Genomic DNA, 27,533 nt, shown 5'->3' with positions numbered 1-27,533 from the left:
TCGGTGTTGAGGCGGGTACATACCTCTTCAAGGAGGTTGTATGCGTTTATAGTTGACTTTGGCTCTTCAATTGGTTTAACCTAAATGACCCATTTCCTTCATACTTATATGCCAAGTATATAACCTATACGTGAGTTAACCTTATATTTATTAAAAAAGTTCATTTGATAAAAGTGACTATAAGGTATCTAATAATCAAAATTAAACATATAATTACAAATATAGACAAAGCAAAATATAGTCCTTAGAACACAAACAAAACACAGGAAATATAGTCGGAAAAGAATTAGAGTACCTCAGCTTCTGATGGTTCTTTCAGCAGCAATCATCATCCAGCCATCATTCTAGCTATATGTTCAAATAATAAATATTAAAAACATGATTCATATGTAAATAAACTACAAAATCATTATTTGGTTAGGTTCTTTGTTTCAAAATCACATGATTTATTCATTAAAAAAAGTCAAAATCAACAATTATTTTCCCAAATCGAGTTCGTTTATTTATGATTGAAAGAAACACATGAACTACTCACCAATTAAACTTAAAAACAACAATTGAGCTCCGATTTTTCTTAAAGAAAACAAAGATGACCCTAGATATCAATTTGTCTTCAATCAAAATAAAAAATATGCAAATGGGTATAATCTTCTGCTAATAAAGAAGATATTAGGGGGCGGGTAAGAATAAACATACTTGGGCAGTATCCAGGCAACTGAATCAGGAATTCACAATGTGAATAGTCCTCAACTATCTGTGTTATCAAACAATTAGAGACAGAGTTAAAACACAAAAACCAAATACGCACACTCTGTACAACCTCCTCTTCTCTAACTATAATCTTATCATCAACAGACATCGATTCATATCACAAAATTAAGATTAGAACACGAACATATATAAGTACAAACGAAAATTATCACAGGTCAAAGTATCGATAACTATTAACACAAACATAATAAGGTTATAAATCAGTTTTTAATCATCAATTAGCAGCCAAAAACGAATCAATAGGATTGTACTAACCTTGAATCAAAGTATGGAATCCTTGGATTGAACGTTATTGAAAGGGAGGGTAGGGGAATAGAGCTGCGATCGATGATTATGTATTAATTAGTTAAGGTTTAATAAGGTGATGAAAGGGGATGATGGTTTGTAGGTATGGTACCCATAATTGAGATGTTATGACCCGTATAAGGGTTAAACGGGTCAAACCGGGTGAAATCAATGAGAAGCCTTTATTCAGAAATCAAGCAATCTGGTAGTTTTAGAATGAGTGGGGGGCGATATGAGAGCGACACGTGGATTTTATGGTAGACAATTATATAGATATAGTTAGATTAGATAGTTCTAAGATTTGGTAACAATATATGCATGGATCTGATGGTAAACACATGTGGTTAATATTGTCTACACCCAAGTTTGAATCTGGATCCTAGTGTTTTTATTTTTGTTTATATAAAAGGTTAAAATTAAATTCTAGAAGTCTACAATGCGTAGCAAATGCGTATCAAGTTGCTACACATTTGCTATGCATTTTCAAAATTCTACTTTCATTTTTCGTTTTTAAAGTTCAAACAGTTTTTTTCTTATTCCATATTCTGCACAAAGTCATTATAAATTATATACCTGTACTTCACAAACTTAAACATATTATACGTTTACATAAATATGTGTGTATAACTAGAAATTATAACCGCTCTTTATAACTGTATAAGTAAAACGATGACGCTACATGTGTATTTACAATAATTATATAGCATGTATGAGTTAGGGAAAAAATATTCCCCCATATAACGAAGTTCTAGAAAGAAATGGATGAAAAACCACACGTTTTACCCTCGAGAGACCAAAAAGCAAGTTCTAGCAATCAGAATTGTGTAGCAAATTTGTAGCAACTAGCTACACATTTGCTACGCATTTGGCAACTTGCTACACATTTGCCACCACGCTTCGGAACTTACATTATCGTTTTTATTAATGTATCAATAAAATAAACAAAATTAAATGTTGTGTCGGAATTGCGTGGGAAATTCAGACACATTTCCGACACAATTTGTATTTTCTACTTAATAATCATATTAACAATAAAAATATACAAATATGAAATATTGTGTCGGACATGCGTAAAAAATTATGACACTTTTCCGACGCAATTTGTATTAACATTTCGATAGGAGAGAAATAAAATTCCTTTTTAAGAAAGGGGAACACGCAAGTACGTACTTTATTAAACATATTTCATTCTTTGAACCTGCAAAAGATGTAAACATCACACTCCGAAGCCCCGTTATTTTGTATTCCAATACTGGTACTGGAATTGGATCAGCATCCTGCAAGAACGACTACTAGTGTTCAAATGCAAAACTATATAAGTATGAGATTATAGTTCGGTACTTACACATTGAGTTGCTTTGATTCGAAGGATCTGCAGATTCGGGCAGCTCTTAATCAATTCAAAAGCACATGATAAATTCATAGCATTGCGTAAATCTATTCTTGATAATTTAAGAGCCTTGATGGAGAGAAAGGCGGCCGGGAACTTCTTTTTAGCAGTGCCTTCTGTTAACTATACACAAGCAAAATGAAAAAAATAAATAAAAATAAGACTATGTTTCTATAAAGTAAAGTTCAAAAATAAAACTTAGCATTAAATTACCTTGTAGCCTTCAAAATGCAAATGAAGCTCTTGAAGTTTGGGAAGAGAACCTAGAAGCTTGAAGATATTGTAGGAACTTGTGATTGTCGTTGCGTTAAGATGACAAAATGACAAAGATAATACTTTGAGATTTTTAAGTTTTGCAATCTCAACAAGTTTTACTTTGTCAGGAGATAACACTTTCAAAATCTCAAGTAAGGGGACGAGTAATAAACTCCCCAATGTCAGTGCTTTCTTCTAATCCCGAATACAACTCTAAGCTCAATAGGTTTGGAAAACCATGAAAACTAGGTGGAGGATTGAAAGATAAATTATAAAGTTTCAAATGTTTCAACTCTAAACAAGAGAAAAGATGGGTAGGCAAATTTACTCGTGTCTGAGACCAAATTTTAAGCGTTAGATCCTTAATTCTTCTTTTCGACAAGAACAAAATCCAGTGATTAATATCTTCACTATTCAATTTGGTGAAGTTGATGACGACACACTTTGTTATGGCACCATTAAGTTGAAGAAAAAGCCTATTTATAATTCTCCCATTATTATTTATATTTCCTTCTTTTTTCACTAAATACCCACAGAAGTCCTCATTAAACACGAGTTGGCTAAGCGTAGTCCACTTAAACCTCCATTTTCTTGGCAAGATACCAATCCTCACCGCATCTTGTATTGGCAGTCAATCCAGAATATTTGTTACCACAATATATGGCATGGTGCTAATGAAATCTTGTGCTGCAAGCTTGGATGCTTTATGCGTCCCGTGAACCAGTTCCATTATTCTACCAAGAAGAAACTATTGAAAGAAACCTATTATAATGGACAACAACATATAAGAGATTTATAGAATTCAACTTATAAAGGATCCCTCACTTGTGGCCTAGTGGTAAACAAAACAAAAGTTGAATCCCCCACTTATGGCCTAGTGGTAAGAGGCTTGGGTTCTCTAGTGGAAACCCAAGTTCTACCACGATCCTCACTTGTGTCACTTTTGAGAGATTATGACAATGAAATATTTGAGCCAGGCCTCCTAGCCCATCTGAATTTTCGTCCCGCCGTGTTACACCAAAGAGTTCTGGTCTTGTAGTGGAAAAGTGTAACACCCCGGATTTAAGCGGGATACGCCCGGGTGTAACGTACAGATCACTTATAGCTCGTAACACTATTTAAAGCGGCAATAGTTATATCATTTCATTTCGTAACGTAACAAGTACACAATTATTCATAATTAAAAATAAAAAGAAACACTTCATCAAAACAATAAATAAGTCCTTTTTTCAAATATCCTAAGGTATACTAATGATCTTCATCCTTAGCATGCCATCGATTCAACCTGTGGCACGTTGAAAATAATATATTTGTCAACAATTAAGTTGGTGAGTTTTCATAAGTTTTTGAGTATACATATATATATGAAAGGCACGATTCAACATTCGTAATGTAATAAATATTCAAACATAAAGTAAATGAAACCAATTAATGTCGTCCTCCCGTTCCTTTAGCTGAGGCCGTAGTAATAGGGGAAATGAGAACCACCTTACGAACAACCGAAGTCGTAACGTTAGACGGCGTAGGTACGTCCCGTCGGACCCTCCCACTATGTGTATGTCTAACTTCCACCATAAGAATAGTAACACGTTGCAAGCAAGTTTACGTATAATCATAAACAATATACAAGAATAATATTAACATGTACACAAATTGTGAATCGGTTTATAAATAAGCACATAACTAACGAGATAAATTTGTGACATGCTACACCCCAAAGATATTAAAAGCGTTAAAAAGGGGTTATAAAGAACTCCCTTGGAATAGGGAATACGGTAACAAGGAGATGGTAACGATTAGAGCAAACTAGTTGGTCCCGAGAGAAGTCCCGACAATTTGACCTAGTTATTAAAGTATATACGAAATAAATATCTAAAACAATGTAAACGAACTAACACGGGAGCAAACATGGGTTTATATTTGGGATCGTTAAAGAATTCTCATAAAATTTGTGTATAATAAACTTTAAATATCTCGAAATTCGTTATTATTATTATTATTATTAGTATTATTGTTATAAAACAATTGTATATATTTTTAATTGATTATGTATATATATACATATATACTTGTACACATTTAACGATAATTTATTATTGAAAGTTTAATAGTGTTTGGTTTGTTAAACAAGTGTAAATATTATTAGATGTTAATATAATTAAAGTTTTAAGTAAAAAAAATAATACATTTGATTAAACAAATTATAATAAAAATGAAAGAAATAAAGAAATATACCAAAACCGGACCAGGGGGGATTCGAACCTGCGCCCCTGGCCGGGTCTTGATTATACATCATGAACGCTGGCCAACTGAGCTAGTGACATATTCGTTTAGTTTATGAAACACAAAATATATAACCATTGATTCCAGTTATCCCTAAAACCATAAGAACCATAGAACGAAATCAATCCCAATTCAAGAATATTTACCCTCTGTCACATGAAATTGACAGAGGGCTTTTAATCCCTACTGAAAACAGATCTAAATGCATGAAATAATTACCTTGTTTGAGTATGAATTGAGCGCGAACGGCGAGTTAGGGCTTACGGCCAAAAGACGAAATCAAACAAGGTCAAGAACTATTTGTAGGCTGCAAATATCTTAGGGTTTTGCTTCGTGATAGTGAGATGATGGTGTGGAGCATTTTAATTGAGTTTTGGACTCGTATTTATAGGCTAACAATATCAAAATCAGTCGCGGCCTTAGTTAACGAAAATAGCTCGTAATTGATTCGTTATAGCTGTCAATTCGCGTCATCCTAAAATGGGAAGGAGCGTGTATGATAAGGATCCAACTAATTGATCTAATTCCGCGATTTGGGAGTCAAACGAAATCAAAATTGGAAAGGGGGGGGGGGGCTGATGGTGCGACGGGAGAAGGAGGGAAGAGGATGGAAACAAAAATATTTTAGTTTAAATTGATATCTAGTCCCTATAGTTTGGTTTGGTGATCAGTTGTTGTAAAAATGCACATATTATATACATTAAACGAGTAGGATACGAGCCACGCGTAAATACAATAAAGATAAAACTGAAAACATAATTAATAATTAAACACTTTTTATTAGATAGAAAGATCCGATTACAAACGGGTCATAAAACGAGTACAAATACTAAATCGATTTTGACGAATGTCACAACATTCCCAACTTTTAAGAAACTTCGTCCCGAAATTAGGAATGAACATCCATAGCAAAAATATGCGGATACTTAGACTTCATTTGGTCTTCACGTTCCCAAGTGACTTCGGCACCGCGCTTAGATTCCCAACGAACCTTGACCAAAGGGATTCGGGTACGCTTGGTTTCCTCATCCATTCGATCTACTATTTCCACCCGCTTCTCAACAAAGTGCATTGTCTTATCGATACGTACCTCGTTGAGAGGGATATGAAGGTTCTCGTCAGCTAGGCACTTTCGAAGGTTTGAAACATGAAACACAGGATGGATACCTTGAAGATCTTGCGGGAGCTCGAGGCGATAAGCAACATCTCCAATTCGTTCAAGGATTTTGAATGGACCAACAAAACGAGGGGCTAGTTTACCCTTCATTCTGAAACGGACTACTCCTTTCCAAGGTGAAACCTTGAGGAGGACAAGGTCGCCGACTTCGAATTCCAAGGGTCGTCGTCGCTTATCAGCATAAGACTTTTGGCGACCTATAGAAGTAAGCAGATTATTACGAATTTGAGCTATTTTTTCGGTGGTATCTTGTACCATTTCGGGTCCAGTGAGCTGAGTCTCACCGATCTCGTTCCAACAAATAGGAGAACGACATTTACGGCCGTAGAGCGCTTCGAATGGAGCCATTTTGATGCTCGAATGATAACTATTATTGTATGAAAAGTCAACCAACGGAAGATGAGTATCCCAATTACCACCAAAATCAAGCACACAAGTTCTTAGCATGTCCTCAAGGGTTTGAATGGTTCTTACAGACTGACCATCCGTTTGAGGATGATAAGCGGTGCTAAGATCTATACGGGTTCCCAAAGCGGTTTGAAGCGAATTCCAAAAATGAGACACGAAACGACCATCACGGTCAGATATAATACTCAAGGGTATACCATGGAGACAAACAATCTCGTTGACATAGATTTGAGCGAGTTGCTCGATCGAATGCTTTTCCCGAATGGGAATGAAATGAGCTGGGTTAATCGATCGACGATTACCCAAATTCTATCATGTTGCCTCTTGGTGGTTGGAAGTTTTGTGACGAAGTCCATCGTAATGTTCTCCCACTTCCAGACTGGAATAAAAGGTTGCACGAGCAAACCAGCAGGTTTTTGATGCTCGGCTTTTACCTTAACACATGTTAAACGTTTTACGACATAGATAGTGATATCTTTCTTCATGCCGGGCCACCAGAAAGTAGTTCGAAGGTCGAAATACATTTTATCCGCACCATGGTGGATAGAATATCGTGATTTGTGAGCTTCGTTCATTATAAATGTCACGATCTGGGACCCAAAGGCGGTTAAGGAAATAGAGCAAACCATCACGCTTGGTTTCAAGTTGTAGTTCGGCACCACACGACATCTCTTTGTACAAATTGCCTTCAGTAACAGAGATGTGTTGGGCCTCGAAGATACATAGCTGAAGATCGGTCTGGATAGCAACGCTTAGAAAAAGAATGCTTTTGACATGGGTTTTGCGACTAAGGGCATCAGCTACTACGTTTGCTTCACCGGGATGGTAACGTATTTCGCAATCGTAGTCACTAAGAAGTTCCGCCCATCTTCGTTTCCTCATGTTTAAATCTTTTTGGTCAAATATATGTTGGAGGCTCTTCAGGTCGGTGAATACCACGCATTTCGTTCCATACAAATAATGTCTCCAAATTTTCAACGCGAATACAACAACACCGAGCTCAAGGTTGTGTGTCGTATAACTCTTTTCATAAACCTTAAGTTGTCATAATGCATAGGCGATGACCTTGCCTCGTTGCATGAGAACGCAACCGAGACCTTGATTCGAGGCATAGCAATAGACAACAAAATCCTCGTTTCCTTCGGGAAGGGCTAGGATAGGAGCGTCGCAAAGCATACGCTTCAAGGTTTGAAAAGCTTCATCTTGCTTAGCCCGCCACTCATATGGTTTACCCTTATGAGTTAAGGTGGTGAGGGGTAAAGAGATCTTGGAAAAGTTCAAAATGAAACGACGGTAATAACCAGCGAGACCAAGAAAGGATCGAACTTTGTAGGTGAAGTCGGGGTCTTCCAATTTTTAATGGCTTCGATTTTAACGGGATCAACATGAATACCTTTTTCGTTAACGATATGACCAAGGAATTGAACTTCGTTTAACCAAAACTCGCATTTGGAAAACTTGGCAAAAAGTTGTTCTTTCTTCAACAACAAGTGGATATCATGCAAATGTTTTTCATGCTCAACTTTAGATTTCGAGTAAATGAGAATGTCATCGATAAATACAATCACGAACTTATCAAGATAAGGCTTGCATACGCGGTTCATGAGGTCCATAAACACCGTAGGTGCATTGGTCAAGCCGAAAGGCATAACCATAAATTCGTAATGACCGTAACGAGTTCGGAAAGCGGTTTTGGGTATATCATCCTCATGAACATGCAATTGGTGAGAACCCGAACAAAGATCGATTTTTGGAAAACAAGATGCGCCTTGAAGTTGATCGAAAAGGTCGTCAATTCTAAGCAAAGGGTAACGATTCTTAATCGTGAGTTTATTGAGATCACGATAATCGATACACATTCAAAAGGAACCATCCTTCTTTTTAACGAAAAGGACATGTGCGCCCCAAGGTGACGAACTTGGGCGGATGAAACCTTTGCTAGAGAGTTCTTGAAGTTGACTCGCTAGTTCTTGCATTTCCGAAGGTGCGAGACGATAAGGAGCTTTGGCAACGGGGTTCGCACCAGGCACAAGATCAATACGAAACTCCACTTCACGAGTAGGAGGTAAACCAGAAACATCTTCAGGGAAAACTTCGGGAAAATCACGAACTACCAGAATGTCTTTCATTGTCTTCTTTTCTTGTTTCTTTTCCAAGAAGTTGGCAAGAAAAGCCACATACTTTTTACGTAAGTATTTTTGGGCTTGAGTACACGATATAAGCTTAAGCCCATTGGAAGGATTTTCGCCGAAAATACGCAAAATTCGATTGTCGTCTAGTGGGATACGAATATACATCTCAAAGCACATGACTTCGGCACGGTGTTGAGCTAGCCAATCCATGCCTACCATGATATCAAAACTTCCGAGTTGCATAGGAATGAGGTCGATAGAAAAATCATAGTCGTTGAGATTTAGAGTACAACCATGCATAACCGAGTCAATCAAGATAGTTTTACCATTCGCGACTTCAACCGTAAAGGAACTTTCAAGTTTAGAACGAGACGAAGAAAGCATAGGCTCAAAATCAAATGACACAAAACTCATATCGGCACCGGTATCGAATAAAATGAATGCATAAACGTTATTAACCAAGAACGTACCGTTCACCAAATCATTGTTATGTTGAGCTTGACTTGCATTGATCATGAATGCCCTCCCGCAAGCATTGGGGACGACTGGTGTAGCTTGAGAAGTCGAGGCTTGATTGGCTTGAACCGGTTGAACAGCTTGGTTGGGCATAAGTTGCGGAACTGGTTGAAAGGCCTGAACTTGATAGGCTTGAGCAGGGTACACAGGCGAAGCGGCCATTTGGACTTGATATGCGAATCGGGGACACGCGTTGCGGAAATGACTAGGATCTCCACAATTGAAACACGCTCGAGGGGTGGGGTAGGCTTGAGCAATGGGTTGAGCTTGAGCTAAAACACGGTTTTGGTTGAAAGTGTGGGGAGTGCGGGTTGGTTGGGTACGCATGAATTCGAAACATGCGCCTAGCAGGTGTCCGAAACGACCACAATGGGTGCATTGTCGGCAAGGGATGCCTAGTTGATGGTGTCGTTGGCAAATTTGGCAAAACGGGTGTGGTCCGTTGTAAGGTTTCTTTGGAGGTGAAGCTTGAAGGTTTTGGGTTTGGGTTTGTTGGTATTGAGGTTGATGTGGGTTTTGTTGGGTTAAGGCATAGTTTTGCTTTTGTTTCTTGGAGTGGTTGTTGTTGCGGTTTGGTTTGGGTGTGGCTTCGGCCTTGACCTCTTTGGAAGGTTCGGCCTCGGTTTTCTCAACAGTCTTCTTGCTGCCTTTGAGGGTTCCCGCCTTAACGTGGTTGTCAGACAAGGATGCAGGAAGTACAACAGCCTCGCGTAGAGTTTTGCGGGCACTGCTTTGGACCCAGTCTTGGATTTGCCTTGGCAAACCCCGAACATACTTGATAATCCCACGAGAAAGAGGGGTGACAAGATGTGGCATCAAGACGCTAAGCTCGTTGAAGCGAGCGGTGTAAGTAGCGTTATCACCACCCTCTTGCTTAAGATTCCAAAATTCCACCTCAAGGTTCATGAGTTCATTGGGTGGACATAACTCTTCGATCATGATTCCCTTAAGTTCCTCCCATGGCAAGGCCATGGCTACATCAGCACCACGAGTGGATTTTTCTTGCACCCACCAAGTTAAGGCTCTTTTCTTGAAGACGCTTGAAGCAAAGCGTGTCTTCTTGTCCTCGGGACATTCGATATGGAGGAAAGTACTCTCCATACTTTGGTACCATTCCAGTAGTGCAGTGGCACCTTCAGAGCCATCAAACTTAAGAGGATTCGTATCGATGAAGGTCTTGTATCGACAAGAGTTGGAGTTAGAACCCGAAGTGGCTGAGTTCGAATTGGAAGCAATGGATTGGTGCATTTTAGCCACCATTTCCGGGAGCACAGCAGCCAGTTGCTTAGTGATCTGGGCTGTCATCTTGCGGCTGGAGTTTCTTGCGGGATGACGAGGGAAACGAGAAGACATGCTGAAAAAAGAGTATTACGCACGTGAGTTATCGAGTGACGATTTCGAGAAGTGGAATACTTAAACTATTTGAATAAAATAAGAGAAAAAAATTGATAATACTAAAATCACATGAAAATTATATTGAATTAAGAGCAGGAGTGCAACCATTCTCTATTCACAAAGGAAAATGGCCACGTTCGACAACTTAAAGTTATGGTCCATATGACGTTTGGTGTGGTATGATTTGGCCTAATAAGTTCCAACACCCTTTTCGAACCCTCTAGGTAAGCAACCGGGTCCCGCGTCTGATTGGGATTTATGCACATTGCTTATCCTTAGGTTTAAAAACATTGGCGTCAAGGGTTCGAAAAACAAGTGTGTCACCTTTCCAGTTACGACATACCCGTCACGTAGAACGAACCTTAAGAGGATTGAAAATCGTTTTTTTAATAAAATAAAATAAACAAATAAATAAATAGAAGTAAAATAAATTGTTTAGGCATAAGCCTTGGAGTTTGTGTGTGAATATATGTACAGGTGACGCTATAAAACATAATAAATCCGAGCGTATGAATGAACTTTTAATAAAAGTGCGGGCACATAGCACATAGGGTATACATGCAGTTCGGGGCCCTAAAATAAACTATAACCATACTATTAAAGCGACAATAATTATATCATTTCATTTTGTAACGTAACAAGTACACAATTATTCATAATTAAAAATAAAAAGAAACACTTCATCAAAACAATAAATAAGTCCTTTTTTCAAATATCCTAAGGTATACTAATGATCTTCATCCTTAGCATGCCATCGATTCAACCTGTAGCACGTTGAAAATAATATATTGGTCAACAATTAAGTTGGTGAGTTTTCATAAGTTTTTGAGTATACATATATATGAAAGGCACGATTCAACATTCGTAATGTATTAAATATTCAAGCGTAAAGTAAATGAAACCAATTAATGTCGTCCTCCCGTTCCTTTAGCCGAGGCCGTAGTAATAGGGGAAATGAGAACCACCTTACGAACAACCGAAGTCGTAACGTTAGACGGCGTAGGTACATCCCGTCAGACCCTCCCACTATGCGTATGTGTATGCGTTTTCGTAACTTCCACCATAAGAACAATAAACACGTTGCAAGCAAGTTCACGTATAATCATAAAGAATATGCAAGAATAATATTAACATGTACACAAATTGTGAATCGGTTTATAAATAAGCACATAACTAACGAGATAAAACTCGTGACATGCTACACCCCAAAGATATTAAAAGCGTTAAAATGGGGTTATGAAGAACTCGCTTGGAATAGGGAATACGGTAACAAGGAGATGGTAACGATTAGAGCAAACTAGTTGGTCCCGAGAGAAGTCCCGACAATTTGTCCTAATTATTAAAGTATATACGAAATAAATATCTAAAACAATGTAAACGAACTAACACGGGAACAAACATGGGTTTATATTTGGGATCGTTAAAGGATGCTCATAAAATTTTTGTATAATATATTTTAAATATCTCGAAAGTCGTTATTATTATTACTAGTGTTATAAAAAAATGTATATATTTTTAATTGATTATGTATATATATATATACCTGTACACATTTAACGATAATTTATTATTGAAAGTTTAATAGTGTTTAGTTCGTTAAACAAGTGTAAATATTATTAGATGTTAATATAATTATTGTTTTAAGTAAAAAAAAATAATACATTTGATTAAAAAAATTATAATAAAAATGAAAGAAATAAAGAAATATACCAAAACCGGACAGGGGGGATTCGAACTTGCGCCCCTGGCCGGGTCTCGATTATACATTATGAGCGCTGGCCAACTGAGCTAGTGACATATTCGTTTAGTTTATAAAACACAAAATATATAACCATTGATTCCAGTTATCCCTAAAACCATAAGAACCCTAGAACGAAATCAATCCCAATTCAAGATCATTTACCCTCTGTCACATGAAATTGACAGAGGGCTTTTAATCCCTACTGGAAACCGATCTAAATGCATGAAATAATTACCTTGTTCGAGTATGAATTGAGTGCGAACGGTGAGTTGGGGTTTACGGCCAAAAGACGAAATCAAACAAGCAAGAACTGTTTATAGGTTGCAATTATCTTAGGGTTTTGCTTCGTGATAGTGAGATGATGGTGTGGAGCATTTTAATTGAGTTTTGGACTCGTATTTATAGGCTAACAATATCAAAATCAGTCGCGACCTTAGTTAACGAAAATAGTTCGTAATTGATTCGTTATAGCTGTCAATTACGCGTCATCCTAAAATGGGAAGGAGCGTGTATGATAAGGCTCCAACTAATTGATCTAATTCCGCGATTTGGGGGTCAAACGAAATCAAAATTGGAAGGGGGGGGGGGGGCTGATGGTGCGAGGGGAGAAGGAGGGAAGAGGAGAGAAACAAAAATATTTTTGTTTGGTGATCAAAAATATTTTTGTTTAAATTGGTATTTAGTCCGTATAGTTTGGTGATCAATTGTTGTAAATATGCACATATTATATACATTAAACGAGTAGGATATGAGCCACACGTAAATACAATAAAGATAAAACCGAAAACATAATTAATAAGTCAACACTTTTTATTAAATAGAAAGATCCGATTACAAACGTGTCATAAAACGAGTATAAATTTTAAATCGATTTTGACTAATGTCACGCAAGGTTTCTCAAAGGATTAACCAAGCCAAACTCTAAAGCCAGCATGTCAGCTGTTAAGACAAATGGCTAGAGTGGGGTAACAGGGCTCTCCAAATTTAGAGAGCGCGGTGATCTAACACATAATAAAGTCTCCCTCCTTAAAAAACAGTAATAGTAATAATAATAATAAAAATAATAATAATAATAATAATAATAATAAATAAATAAAAGTTGTTGAATCTCCTTGACAGAAATTGGCATTTTCAGGTCCCACATGGCACACAAACATAAGAATGAGTAAACAAAAAAATTGCAGTAAGAATATTATTATAAGCCCTAGAAAGCTTAATTTTCCCAAATTTTATGAGCCCTAGACTAGATTTACAAACATAAACATAACGATTTAGCATCATGGGTATCGATTAATAAAAGAAAGCAAATCATGTTCTAACCTATGAAATAAAGAAGAATCCGTCTCCAGTGAAATACAAATACAATTTGACCCTAACTCACCAACTCCCCTATTTATCTTTATTTATTTTGTTGTTTATACTTTGCCAATGAGTGTTTTCCCGACCGGAATTAGAAGGGAACTGAAGATTTAAAATCAAACTGTAATGTCTCAAGTTTGAATCTGATCACAACTGGTTTTTACCGCACTCGGTTTCCTCATAACAAAAGATGTTGGGCTTGAGTTACGCATCGAAATATGCGGTCTCGAGCATATGAAGTTGTTTTTTTGCCATTGCGTTATCCCGGATAGCCATAGCCGGATTTTATTCGTTGGCCGATAAAAGTTGATTGTCTAGGAGATGAGATATGATAGCTTGTAAGTAAGAGCATTCACCGGTAGGTTCCTAATAAATATGAAAAACTTTGGTTGTCATCATATATTTTTTTAATATTTATTGATAGTGGTTGTAAGTATATGAGAGAGAAAAAATAATAATAAAGGTATGACTAATATTATTTAACTGAAAAGAAAAAAAAAGTAGTTATTTTTAGTGTAATTAGAGTTCACATCTTATTCACCAAATATCGTGAGTTGGGTTTTCATAACTAGGAGTTGTTTGAGAGGTTGTTAGTGGTGGGTAGATAAAATGTAGTGATTTTTCAGTATATATGAAACTTTTGAAAGTGGTTAAGGGTAAAGGGAAAAAAAGTAATGAAATTAATTATTAAGATGTGTACGTAAAATATTAACAATTTACAATTCTGACAGTAAAGTTAGTAATTGATCATTAATTAATTATTTAATACCTTTTTAATAACTAAATGTTACAATGTAATCAAAATTGTGATCAATGTAATTGGGCTACATTCATGACAAAATTTGAAACGATTTTACCATATCAAAAATAAGATATATATATTTTTTTTGAACGACTAACAAAATTCCATTCAAAACACTAGCAAGTTGCTAGAATCACCGATACAAACGATAAAGCGTAAATAACGCCATCAAACAATACAACCATTGGACAAAACCGATAAAATTAATAATAATCAAATTAATAATTTACTTCAAAATAAATAAATAAATACCATTATTTATTTAACTAAAACTAAAAGCCCATCTTTATGGGTTTTACGAGTTCATTCATTTTGCGAGATAGCGGTAGAGGTGCACAAAAAACTCGCACCCGGAATTGGACCTTTTAGCGGGGTTTTTTTTATACCAGGTATTCTATACCCAAAACCGGAACCGACCCTACCCGTAGGGTATGGATAGGGTATGCACTTTGAGCTCAATTCCCATACCCGAACCCGGTTCTACACCCGAACCCAGGTATTAGAAAAACATGATTTGTGCACCTCTAGATAGCGGTTCCCTTTCTTGGATTGAGCAACAAGTTGGAAACAATCAGCTAGTCTTGCATTTCTAGGCACTTAATATTCTATCAACTGTTCAAAAACACTTCCAGTTTGTTACATACGTTGAAACTGTGAGCAATTTGTTGGAAGGGATATTCACCTACATATGATCATGTATAAATAATACCCATGAACTAAATGCATCAGTAAAGGCCATACTTGATCGGTCATGTTTTGTAACCGAGTGTGGAGGGCAAACAATTTCTAGTGATATAAAATAGGTCCAAACTCCAAACAATAAATTCATACAAGTTCCAGAGTAAGAAGGAAAATGTCATCTTATTCAAGCACAAATATGCATGAAATAAAAGACAAGTTTAAAACAACTAAAATTAGGATAGATCGATATCAACTACATGGGAAGCTCGATGCACCTTCAGCAACTTACTAGCAAACTCCAACTTTTCATGCGACGTAATCTTAGAGCAAAAATTGGAACGAATAACAATTAAAATTAGGATAGATCGATATCAACTACAGGGGAAGCTCGATGCAACTTCACCAACTTCCTAGCAAACTTAAACTGATCACCGTACGGTGGGAAAGTCCATGGACAAATAACAATCTTTTTCAGTTAAGAGGGGAGCACGCAAGTAAATACTTAATCAAACATACTTCATTCTCTGAAGTTGAAGAATATGAAAACACAACACTTTGAAGCTGCAACATCGCCATTGTATTGTAGTCTATCTCTAGAGAACAAATTGTAGGTGTCGATTCAGCATCCTACAAGAATAACCAACTAGTATTCAAAGGGAAAACAATATATATATATACACACACACACACAGTGACGAATCCAGAAAATTTTGCCAGTGGGTGCAAAATATGGTCAACATAGAACGGGTCAAGTCAAACTAAAACGAGTCAAACCAAAATGGATCAGGTTAAATGAAATTACATTAAATAAACCACATATAGAAATTTAAGCAATAAATTTCCCCATAACACAATAACAAAATACATATTACAGTTGATAAAAACTTTTGCATATTTGTTGCGGCACAAAACACTCTTATGTACAAATAACAAAATCTAAAGTTAAATAGTGTAGAATTATAAAAAAATAAATGATACTCTGAATACTATCATATATTGGTTGAATTTTTATAATGGTCTGATTAAACTAACAAAATATATCACTATATTAATAAGCAATTGATGAAGTGGTTAGACAATTAAACAATCTAAACTTACTTGTTATTTTGTGAAAGAAAAAGTACACCTGCGTTTGAAAAGTTGGCTTGGAAAATTGAGTTCGGGGCACTAGAAAAACACGGATGGGACACTTGGGGTCTTTGAACCTAATATAGTAGATATTTATTAAAGAAAATACGCAATTGAGGGGGTGCATACGCCCCCTGGCTCAATACTAAAATTCGCCCCTGTGTGTGTATATATATATAGGTAAGGATCCCAAAAGAACCATTTTGCAAATTAAAAACTTTGAGAACCATTTTGGACTACTAAAAACACCTTTAAAAAAATCATAAACCAAAAAATAACAAAAAAGTAAAAAAACCAAAATTCTTATATTTCATTCCGGTTTCATTAAAAAAAACGTCGTATTATACACATATGTATAATTTTATTTAATCCTTAGTTACGTAATATACACATATGTACAATACCATTTATCTTAAATTATACATATGTGTATAAAAAAATATAAATATACATATATGTATATATTATACATATGTGTATATAATTTAGCTAAACCGAGGTTTTTTTATATGAAACCGGGATGATAAAATAAGAATTTTGGTTTTTTTTTTTACTTTTTTCATTTTTGTGTTTTTTTTATTTTATAACTTTTTTTTTGGGTTTTTTGTGGTCCAAAATGGTTCTCATGGTTCTCAATTTCAAAAAAGTTCTCTCATGATTCTGATCATATATATATATATACATACATATATAGATATATATTAGTTTTTATCCCCTGTATTACGGAGACTGTTTACATTATTCGTTTTTAATTATAACTAATATTTTTTTTAAAAAAAAATCATATAATAATTTTTAGTATATCCTATTTTATAGGATTTTCACATCAATAACTTGGTGAGAGTAATTTTTAATTTAATGAGATGTTATAACCCGTTTAAGGAAAATCTGGGTTTGGTAAGATCCATACCCATGAATTCGGGTCAAATACATGAGAAGGCTCCATTTAAAAATCAAGCAAATCTGGTGACTCCAAAAAAGGGAGAGCGACCACATTGTGACACGCGGGATTTTTATGGTTTCGTTTATATATATATTATATATTATATATATAGGGGAATGTTAACGTACAAATAAAATTAACGTGCTAAACGTGAGAATCAAGTAGAGTAATTATGTAATTACTCTATTACATAATTACTCTACTTGTATATATAAAAACTCTACTTGATTCTTACGTTTAGCATGTTAATTTTATTTGTATTTGATCCAAACCCTATATGGGTTGTTTTGGGTCAATATGGATAATTTTTAAAATTAGAATGGGTTAGTACGGATCAAAAGAATTTTCCAAGGAGGTCAAGATGGGTTGGGAAAATGCTAGTGACTTTTGGTTATGGGTTAGAATGGACTAAAATAAGCTCCATTCAATTCTATTTTAAACAAAACCCACGAAATCGAATAGAAACCGAGAAATAGAAACCAAAATCATTGAAACCGAATAGATACCAAAACCGACCGAAATGAAAAAAAGCAAAACCGAACCGAAAAAAACCCGACAAAAATCGAACCTGAACCGATACAATACCGGGTTTTTATTTTATTTTAATGAACGAGAATGACGAGGGAAACATTTTAGTTATTTTACATTTTACGATTTTGATTTATATTTTGATTTATTATTTTTTTATTAATTTTTTTGAATTTTTTTTGAAACCCTTTGTATACTAACCTACACTTGGGTCAAAATGAGTTAGCTTTCCCCATCTTAACCCATACCCATCCTAACCCTCTATTTTAAAATTCATCCTGACCCATACTCATCGTAACCCATACCTATTCTAACTCATCACCCAAACCCAACCCACTCACATTGTCACCTCTAATATATATATATATATATATATATATATATATATATATATATATATATATATATATATATATATATATAGGGAGGATCTTAAGAGAACTTTTTGAAATTGAAAACTTTGAAAACTATTGTGAGCCATAAAAAACCTTTATAAAAAAATTATAAAACGAAAAAAACATAACTTTTTAAAAAGTAAAAAAACCAAAAAAATTTATTTTTCATCCCGAATTGATTAAAAAGAACCACATAATTATACACATATGTATATTTGTATTTAATCTCAATTTACATAATGTGCACATATGTACATTATTATTTATCTTAATTGTACATATGTTTATAAACAAATTACATGTATAAAATTAAAAATATAAGTATTATACATATGTGTATAATTTTGCTAAACCGATATTTTTTTATGAAACCGGGATAAAAAATAAAAAAATTTAGTTTTTTTTACTTTTTTTATTTTCGCGTTTTTTTTTATTTTACAATTTTTTTTATTTTTTAAGAGTGTTTTTTGTGGTCTAAAATGATTCTCAAAGTTCTCAATGTCAAAATAGTTCTCACATGATCCTAATTCTAATCCTAATCCTAATCCTAATCCTAATCCTAATCCTATATATATTTGTGAGATTACAAGACAGGAGCAGGACACATACCCAACCATTTGCAGAGATTTTAAGAGTCTGTAGATTCGGGAAACTCCATATCATTTCAAAAGCACAGGATAAACTCAGACCGGAGTCTAAATCTGTACTTGTTAATTTAAGAGTTGAGAGAGGGAAATGTGATTGGGAACCTCCTTTTAGCACCACCACCGGGTATCTATAAGAAAAGTGATACATCAAATGAACGCTTTAGATTATATTAAATATTTTTATTAGAATATGAAAGATGAGACGAGTGTAAACTTGAAAGACATACCTTGCACAGAACAAACTCCAAATGCAACTCTTGAAGTTTTGGAAGAAAGCCCACAAGCTCAAAGATACGATCGGAACTTATGAACCACCTATTGCCAAGATTACACATAAACAAGGATAAAATTTTGAGATTTGCAAGTTTCAAAAACGCAACAACTTTCGTTTGGCTTTCAAGGTAGGAATAACTTATGTTCAAAATCTCAAGCCCGGGACACCGAGTAAAAAACTCCTCCAATTTCCCGCTTTCATATTTTGCATGTCGCAATTCTAAGCTCATAAGATTTGGGAAACCATGAAAACTAGCTGGAGGATCGAGACAACACAAATCAAGCTTCAAATGTTTCAAATCTAAACATGAGAAGAAATGGGTAGGCAACATAAGTGGTGCTCCAAAGCTCTTCGAAATTTTGAGATCCTTAATTCTGTTTCTTGACAAGAACATAATCCAATGATTAATATCTTCGACATCTAACTCAGAGTAAAGCTCCTCGTCTATGGAGAGGTGAAACTTTGGAATGGCACCTTTAATATGAAAAAGAAGCCTGCTAACAATTCTCCCAAAACTATTTATATTATCTTGCGTATTTGATAAATAATAAAAGAACTGCTCATCAAATACGAGTTGGGTAAGCATGGTCCACTTAAACCGGGCCCTCCTAGAATTTGGAGAGCCATGTTGCCTCACTGTAGGCAGACTATATTGTTTTAACCGGGCCCACACTCGCTTCAGAGTTTGGCTTGGGCGTCCCACCAGAAACCATGCGTAACACACGGTGGGGCGAGAACCTAGGTGTAGGACTAAGCACGGTTCGGTTTGGTTATTAGGCGAAACCCAAACCGAAACCTAAGTAATCGGTTATTTGAATATACAAACTGTTCGGTTTTCTAGTTATTTTCGGTTCCGTTATTTTCGTTAATTTTTCAATTCTGTGTAGACATTGCAAAAAAAATAAAATGAAAATGCATATTTTAAGATTGTATAAGAACGTATTAGAGTACCACATATATATTGAATTCAAAAAAAACAAAAATAGACATGTGTTACGTGGAACTATACGAATACAAAGTTGCTAGATAGTGTTTAAAATTCAACAAAGTTTTTAATTAAAAAACATTATAAGTTTAGTCTCAATCTTCATTCATCATCTTATTTATCTTTAAAGTTTAGTTCATTCCTCATCATCTTGATAATCTTTCTCACCATCGATCGGTCGGTTTTATTAAAATGGATAACCGAATCGAAACCGAAAATTCAGTTTTTCAAAAAAACAAAACTGTCAGTTAATGCTTTGGTTCGATTTTTTCGGTGCTGTTTTTTCGATTCGGTTAATTTGGTTTTCTGCTCACCCTACCCGGGTGGGTTCAGGATTCGAACTGACAACCTCACAAGGCCTAGTCCAAACCTTCATTGCCATAATCCATTAAAAGTGACACAAGTGGGGATCGAGATAGAACTTGGGTCTCCACTGGAGAACCCAAGCCTCATACCACTAGGCCACAAGTGGGGGATTCAACTTTTGTTTTGTTTATTTAAATTCAATATGTATAATATATCCTTTATAAGTTGAATTTTATAAATCTCTTATCTGTTTTTGTCCACTATAATTGTGGTATTCAATCGATTTGTGTTTCTCATAAATAACATATGAATTTCTTGGTAGAATAAGGGAACTGGTTCACGGGACACATAAAGCATCCAAGCTTGCACCACAAGATTTCATTAGCAACATGCCAGACAACATGGTAACAAATATTTTTGTTGGTTTAAGGTTAAATTCATTTTACCTTTTTTCTTTTCTAAGTTCTAAGTTGTGTCAATTAAACCATGTCTTTGTGAATATTGGTGTAGTGAGGCTAAGGCTTTTTCATTGTATCTTCTTTAAATCTCGATTGTTTAAATCTTTTGGTACTTAATTTTAGCTCTAAATATGCCTTATCTACAAAGCAAATATTATATAGGCAATAAACATAAATACTTTTCAATGGATGTTCAACAAGTCTGCAACTTGCAGTAAAAGAGTTGCCTAAGTTATTTCTATTGCTTTACTATAAATTATATCCTAAAATGGAATACGTAAACTTAATATTTTTTTTACATATACGCTACTTTAGAGTTTGCAAGGGCCAATTTGGGGTCTTGAATAGCAATGATCGGGCGCCAAGGGTATTAAAACGCGAGTATGAAAGAGATCGAGTATACATAAAAGTTCATCATTCTTTCATTTGATAGGTATGTGTTGATGAATTGGTTATGTGATTTTGTTTTTCTATTAGAAACGTGAGTATATGCATTGTGTACGTCATTCATTAACAACCAACCCAAAAACAGATAGCAACAACAACGCCAACACCCAACCTAAAAAAGCCACCCGAAGACATGAACTAGAATAAACACCAGGTAATTTAGAAACGCTCATTACACGCACCATTATCTTAATACGATGAATAACCACACATCTAATACACATCAACAGAAAAAGGAGACTCATGCAAAAGGATGAAGGCGGATACAAAGAAAACCCTTGGGCTACACAACCGTTTTGAGCAACAGCAACTTAAATATCTAATCAGCAACAAACGGTTTCATGACAATCTTCAAGACTGTAAAGGCACTTTTTAGAAACCAAAGACTGGCCAACACGAAGCGTGTTTATAAATTAACATTAGATGGCTGATGTATTAGTTATGTAGTCAACTATATGGGAAATATTTTGCATCATAACTGAAAAATATCTTCCCTCCCTAACATAATCAAAAAACACTTATCGTTAAAAACACGGACCACATTTATTGCTAAAAACACGGGCCCGCGCTTCGCTAGTTAAATTTATTTGACAACATAACACCTTTTAGTTTCTTATCCACCATAACCGGTTTCAATATTGGGCCAGACCTAGGCCCAAAAGTAATTCCAACACCCAAGCCCACTTCAATCTTAACTCTTCCAACAGTACTAGGCTGCCCAACAACATTTAGGCCAGACTTATTCGGAATGCTGGGCATAGGCCCGACAACATATTATTTCTACAATTGAGATAATATGAACACCAATACGGGTCTAGGTCTTATTCGCTATACATTACTGAGTGCATATTTTCTATGATCCTTTTGGAAACTGCGAATATACATATTTAGCGATATAATTTGGTTTGTTACTTGTACTGAACTAGCGTGCATGACATTCATAAATCAACACATAATTGAATCCCTCAATATTTCCTAATTTACAATTCTCTATCTGTCAGAAAAGTTTACAACCCATAGGTCTAACAAAATCAGAACAAGATGATTCAAATTTAAGAGAATGCATTCCGTTTTCTAGGATCGAATCAAAAGCGAAAAGCTTATACCTCATGCCGCTTAAATTCTCTAGCATTTTTGCCCTTAGTGAGTGTGTGTGTGTGTGTATAATGATTTTCACTTTTGAACTTATAAGAAGCTAGAAACTACAACTTACAAATATACAATTTTATTCGATGTAACTCTGGTTAAATTTTATTCGATGCAAATATAAGAGCACTTCACAATCAGTACACTCAAGACTGATTAATTTTCCAAGAGGAGATTATTAAACCCAACAACAGTTTGAAATTATTATTCGCATTCACGTTACACCCACCTTTACAATCTCATATTGATTGCAAAGTAACCTTAATTCATACAAGACTAACAAAAACGTCTTTCGTTTCTTCCCATAAATTAAAACACATATTGATTGCAAATTAACCTTAATTCATACAAAACAACTAAAACCGAATGAAATCAATTTCAGCTACCGGGGAGGCTCGATGGAGCTTCAACAACTTCATAGCAAACGTAAACTCATCCAACGATGTAACGAAACTGACTGAGTAGGAGTAGGGACGAATAACAACTTTTTTCAGGAAAGGGAAAGACGCAAGCAAATACTTGATCAAACATACTTCATTCTCTGAGCCTCCTCTATATTCAAGCATCACACTTCGAAGCTGCAACAACCCGTTGTATTGTAGTCTACCTGAGGAGGCGAGGCAGCAACCTGCAAGAATAGCTAACTAGCATTAAAATGCACAACTATATATATATGAGATTATAAGACAGACAATATGATACGTACCCGGTCATCATTTGCTATGATCTCAAGAGTGTGCAAATTCGGGCAGCTCCTAATCAATTCAAAAGCACATGATAACTTCATACCATTGTCTAAACATATTCTTGATAATTTTAGAGCCTTGAGGCGAGGAAAGGTGATAGAGAACCTCTTGTTAGCAATACTTTGTATCAACGACAAGAAAAGAATGTTATCCGATTATGAAAAAAAGAGACTATGTTTTTGTAAATTAAACTTCAAAGACACAATTTAGCATTAATAACCTTGCAGCCTACAAAGTTCAACTCAAGCTCTTGAAGTTTTGGAAGAGAACCTAGAAGCTCAATGATTGTACTGGAACTAATAAATCTCATCGTAGTGTCAAGATTACACAATGACAAAGATAATATTTTCAGATTTTCAAGTTTTGCAATCTCATCTAGTTTCACTCTATTAGAATAAGAAACATCTAGTTTCAAAATCTCAAGTAAGGGGCACTGAGTAATAAGCTCCCCAAGTTTAGTGTTTTCTCTACCAAAAGAAAACTCTAAGCTTAACAGATTTCGAAAACCATCAAAAGTAGGTGGAGGATTGAAACTACAATTAAAAATTTTCAAATGCTTCAACTCTAAACAAGAGAAAAGATGGGTAGGCAGCTTCAACGGTGTTTTATTATAGTACTCAAGAGTGAGGTCCTTAATTCCTTTTCTTGATAAAACCAACATCCATTGAATGATATCTTCGTCTTCAACATCCGATTCGTCATCTACTTTGAGGACACACTTTGTAATGGTTCCTCTAAGTCGAAGAAGAATACTACATATAACTTTCACATGATTATTTGTGCCTGTTGTTTTTCTTAAATACTCAAAGAACTTCATATCAAATACGGGTTGGCTAAGCATAGTCCACTTAAGCCTCCAGTTCCTTGATAAGATATCAGTCCTCACTGCATCTTGTAATGGCAATCGATCCAGAATACTTGTTATCACAATATCTGGCATGTTGCTAATAAAATCTTCGGGTACTTTATGTGCCCCTTGAACAACTTCCATTATTCTAACTGTTAAACCTTAGACAAGTGAATCAAGAACACCAAACACGATTTTGCATAAAACGCTTATGCGACTCTTTTCAATTAATAAGAAACATGAACAAAATACTTTCTACTATCTCTACTCTCTAAAATTAATAACTCTTGATGGGTTTATATAACACCCACAATTCTAATCATACTCAAACTAGGAATCATAATTAAACTAGACTTCTAATTTATTTAATAATAAATATAATATAACTATGATACCAAGTTATTCAACTTGTTCCCTGAACTTTGGATCTCCACCAAACCGCCCCTTGAGATCTTCCGTACCACCCTTCTACTTTTCGTATTAGTCATTCGGATCCTTCAAGTTGGTATTGGACCAAGTTTTACACTCCCTCTCAATGCCAACTTCCATTGTTCCTCCAAGATCCTTCACACCTTGTAACGCTCTCACCTCTTTGAGTTTGATTCTTGGATTCGACTTCATAACCCTACATTCAGGTTTCTTTTTCCTGTTATCAATTGAGCTAGTTTTGAGATTACCATTATTTAGAACTGCATCACCCGCTTTCAGATGGGAAACAACTTTTTCTTTCTCAACTCCATGACCAACTATCATGGTATTCAAAGCAATTCTTTCATCCCCACTCAATGCATGCTCCCTCTCGAACTTAACTCCTTCATTCGGTTATTCATTCGAGTGTTCATTCGGATCACCCGAACTTTGCATGAACCTCATGCAAACTCCAACATCAACTTTGTTGGTTTGTTGATTTTTAACGTTTTCTATTTCACCATGACCACCCGTAACATGAGACGGAACTATCTCCTCGTGCACTTCATCCAACACGGTTTCTTTCTCGTCTTGTTCGGTTACTGTCAGTAACAACTAGAATTTTAGGACCAATTTTTTTTTTGTTTTAATAAATACTCTTATTAATGTTGACCAACACAAAAATTTAAATATAAATACACGTAACTAATGAATTAGACCCAATTGGTTCAAACCTAAATTATTAAAACTTAATTCCTCAATATTGTTACATAATAATTTCAACTAACAAATCATTACATAGCTTAGAACTCTATAAAATTTTACATCATACATAACTAAGTACTTTCAGAAATTACAAAACCAACCAATTAAGGTTGAGTTACCAATTTAATTTATGAATGAAAATCATAATGTACAAAATAGTAATACTAATAGATAGTACAGATCTTATATTCATTTTCCTTTCTTTTCCTTTTATAGCCTCTCACTTTAAATAAAATATACCACACAATAGTATGATATGAAACACACCCGGTGTTACGGTTTAGTTAAGAATGCCAAACATTATAAATAATAATAACCCCTATACATGTAAACTCAACATTTAGCAAAATATATAAAACATAATTACATACTATCCTAAGATGTTTTGGCCCACACATACCTAGTAATAGTATAAATTTTCTGGATGATTTTTTTTTAGTTAAAATTTATAAACTTGAAAGATTTGCAAATTATGATCTCTACTCCTTATATATCGTCCACCCTCATCTCTACATATTGTTATTATTATTTTTTTTATTAAATTCTAAATCACAATATCTATGAATATCTAGCAAATCTCTTGCTTGCAAATCACAACTAAATCCATAAGATTTCCAGCCCATATCTTTCCAAAATCTAAGGGCAATCTTTATTGTTTCAATGAAAGATTTTAGAGATCAAAATTAGAGACTAGGATTCCCCTTCTCTTCTTATATACGGTTCATACATCAGCCCAAAAATCCCACTTGAAGATGTCATCTTAACTTTCACCCCTCATCAATATCTCTCTAAGTTTCAGCCTTAATATATTTGCTCCAGCCCCGAAGGTCTCCCAAACTGATTTCGTGTGTTCTTTAATCAATCATGGTCAACTGTTAACCAAATCCTGATCAAGGTAAACCAATAACTTAATCTTCCATCTTGTAAAGTTCTTGTGTGATTCTTTAATCTTTCTTTCCCTTACGGATCCTATTGTGTTTTGCAGCCCTACTCATGACACAATACCTTCAGATTCCTTCATATGTGTTGTTGCAATCAAAACCAAGAAGGAATCCCAAAGCTTTCTTGAAATCGGTTATCACATACACCTTCAAAGCTTTGTAAGTTTGTAATCTAAGTTATAATCATTCCTAACTTATTATACAGAAGGCTAATGCCCCTCCTGCTCCCATTATCAAGCCATAACAGCCCGAATCAGATCCATCAAGCTAACCCATTTGTCACATGGGTATTACATCAATTCCTAGTCACATATTGCAAGTTTTCTTCATTGTTTACTGGTTATAAGTTCTAGTGATTTCCATGCTATTTTCACAGAAGTTAAACATCCTATGAGGCTTGAAATTCATCATAATCCAGCCCCTCACCAAGCCCTTAGATTAGCTCACCTGGAAGGTAAACCAAAAGCCATAACCGTTTCCTTTGATCATACGTACAAAACATAAAACTTTTACAACAATGCCCCTTAAACTCTTCGCTTCATCCTGTTCACAGTTATCATAGCTATCTTGACATCCTTGAAGACTTCCACTCTTGCGTATATTCATCCTTGAATTAAGGTACACAAACAGAACTGAAAATCTATAACGTTATTTTATTTTTGAGTTTTATGCACAAATTAGGCACGGGAAATGTCCCACATGACCCATTACCTTGAGCCATTAAAAATTAAATAACCAAATCCAATTAACCTTTCTCGTAGCAACCATTGGACATAAGTCATGAATAAGCTGATTAAAACCGTTGAAAACAGGTAAAAGCAATATTAATAAACTTGTTTGCTAAATAAAACGAGACCTTAAAAACCAAAAATGACTTTTCATAAAACATATTTCCAGGTCTTCTCTGATCTGTCCAAAAAGTGTATTTGAACTCCGTAAAAGAACTTAAAACCAAGCCTTAAGTTTAGATACCCGAAATATTTTTGCATCAAAAAGATGATTGTGGTGAATGAACAAACCAAACGGTGAATTTAAATATTATATAAGTTATAAAAGTTACTAAGTATGAATCAGATGATTAAGGCATGCAAGACTTCATTCCATTTCAAGACCAAATGTTAATATGTTAAATCCCGAAACCAACCCTAACCACATCATCTTCGGTTCCATATTTTTATATAACTTAATTTTACTACAAATAACCAAAATATAAGTTTAAGTCATCCAGGTAACTACTCAATATTTATTACAAATGTACTTAAAACACGTTAAGCTACAAGAATAGATAAAGCCGACAACACGACCCTAAAAATATAAGATTACATATCTTTCACTGATTATATAACATAGAATATTTACTTTGGATGAAAAGGT

The 27,533-nt window shown here is 34.9% G+C and overlaps 1 long non-coding RNA gene and 2 pseudogenes across 1 annotated transcript; all 3 read right to left on the bottom strand.

Moving 5' to 3' along the window:
• Positions 1-2,162: 2,162 nt before the first annotated feature.
• Positions 2,163-3,431, bottom strand: LOC143587449 (F-box/FBD/LRR-repeat protein At1g13570-like; annotated as a pseudogene).
• A 12,245-nt stretch (positions 3,432-15,676) lies between these two features.
• On the bottom strand, positions 15,677-19,695 carry LOC143587451 (uncharacterized). Its single transcript, XR_013144889.1, has 3 exons — positions 19,064-19,695; positions 18,799-18,964; positions 15,677-15,822 (listed from the first exon to the last, which is right to left on the bottom strand). It is a non-coding gene; the product is annotated as an uncharacterized LOC143587451 (long non-coding RNA).
• Positions 19,696-22,808: 3,113 nt separating this feature from the next.
• Positions 22,809-24,198, bottom strand: LOC143587450 (F-box/FBD/LRR-repeat protein At1g13570-like; annotated as a pseudogene).
• Between the last annotated feature and the right edge of the window lie 3,335 nt (positions 24,199-27,533).

The sequence above is a fragment of the Bidens hawaiensis genome, unplaced genomic scaffold, assembly GCF_021521415.1.
Source record: "Bidens hawaiensis isolate Kalapana, Puna unplaced genomic scaffold, B.hawaiensis_p1.1 tig00035511_1, whole genome shotgun sequence".
Taxonomy (NCBI): Eukaryota; Viridiplantae; Streptophyta; class Magnoliopsida; order Asterales; family Asteraceae; genus Bidens; species Bidens hawaiensis.
This window is presented reverse-complemented; position numbering and strand designations above follow the sequence as displayed.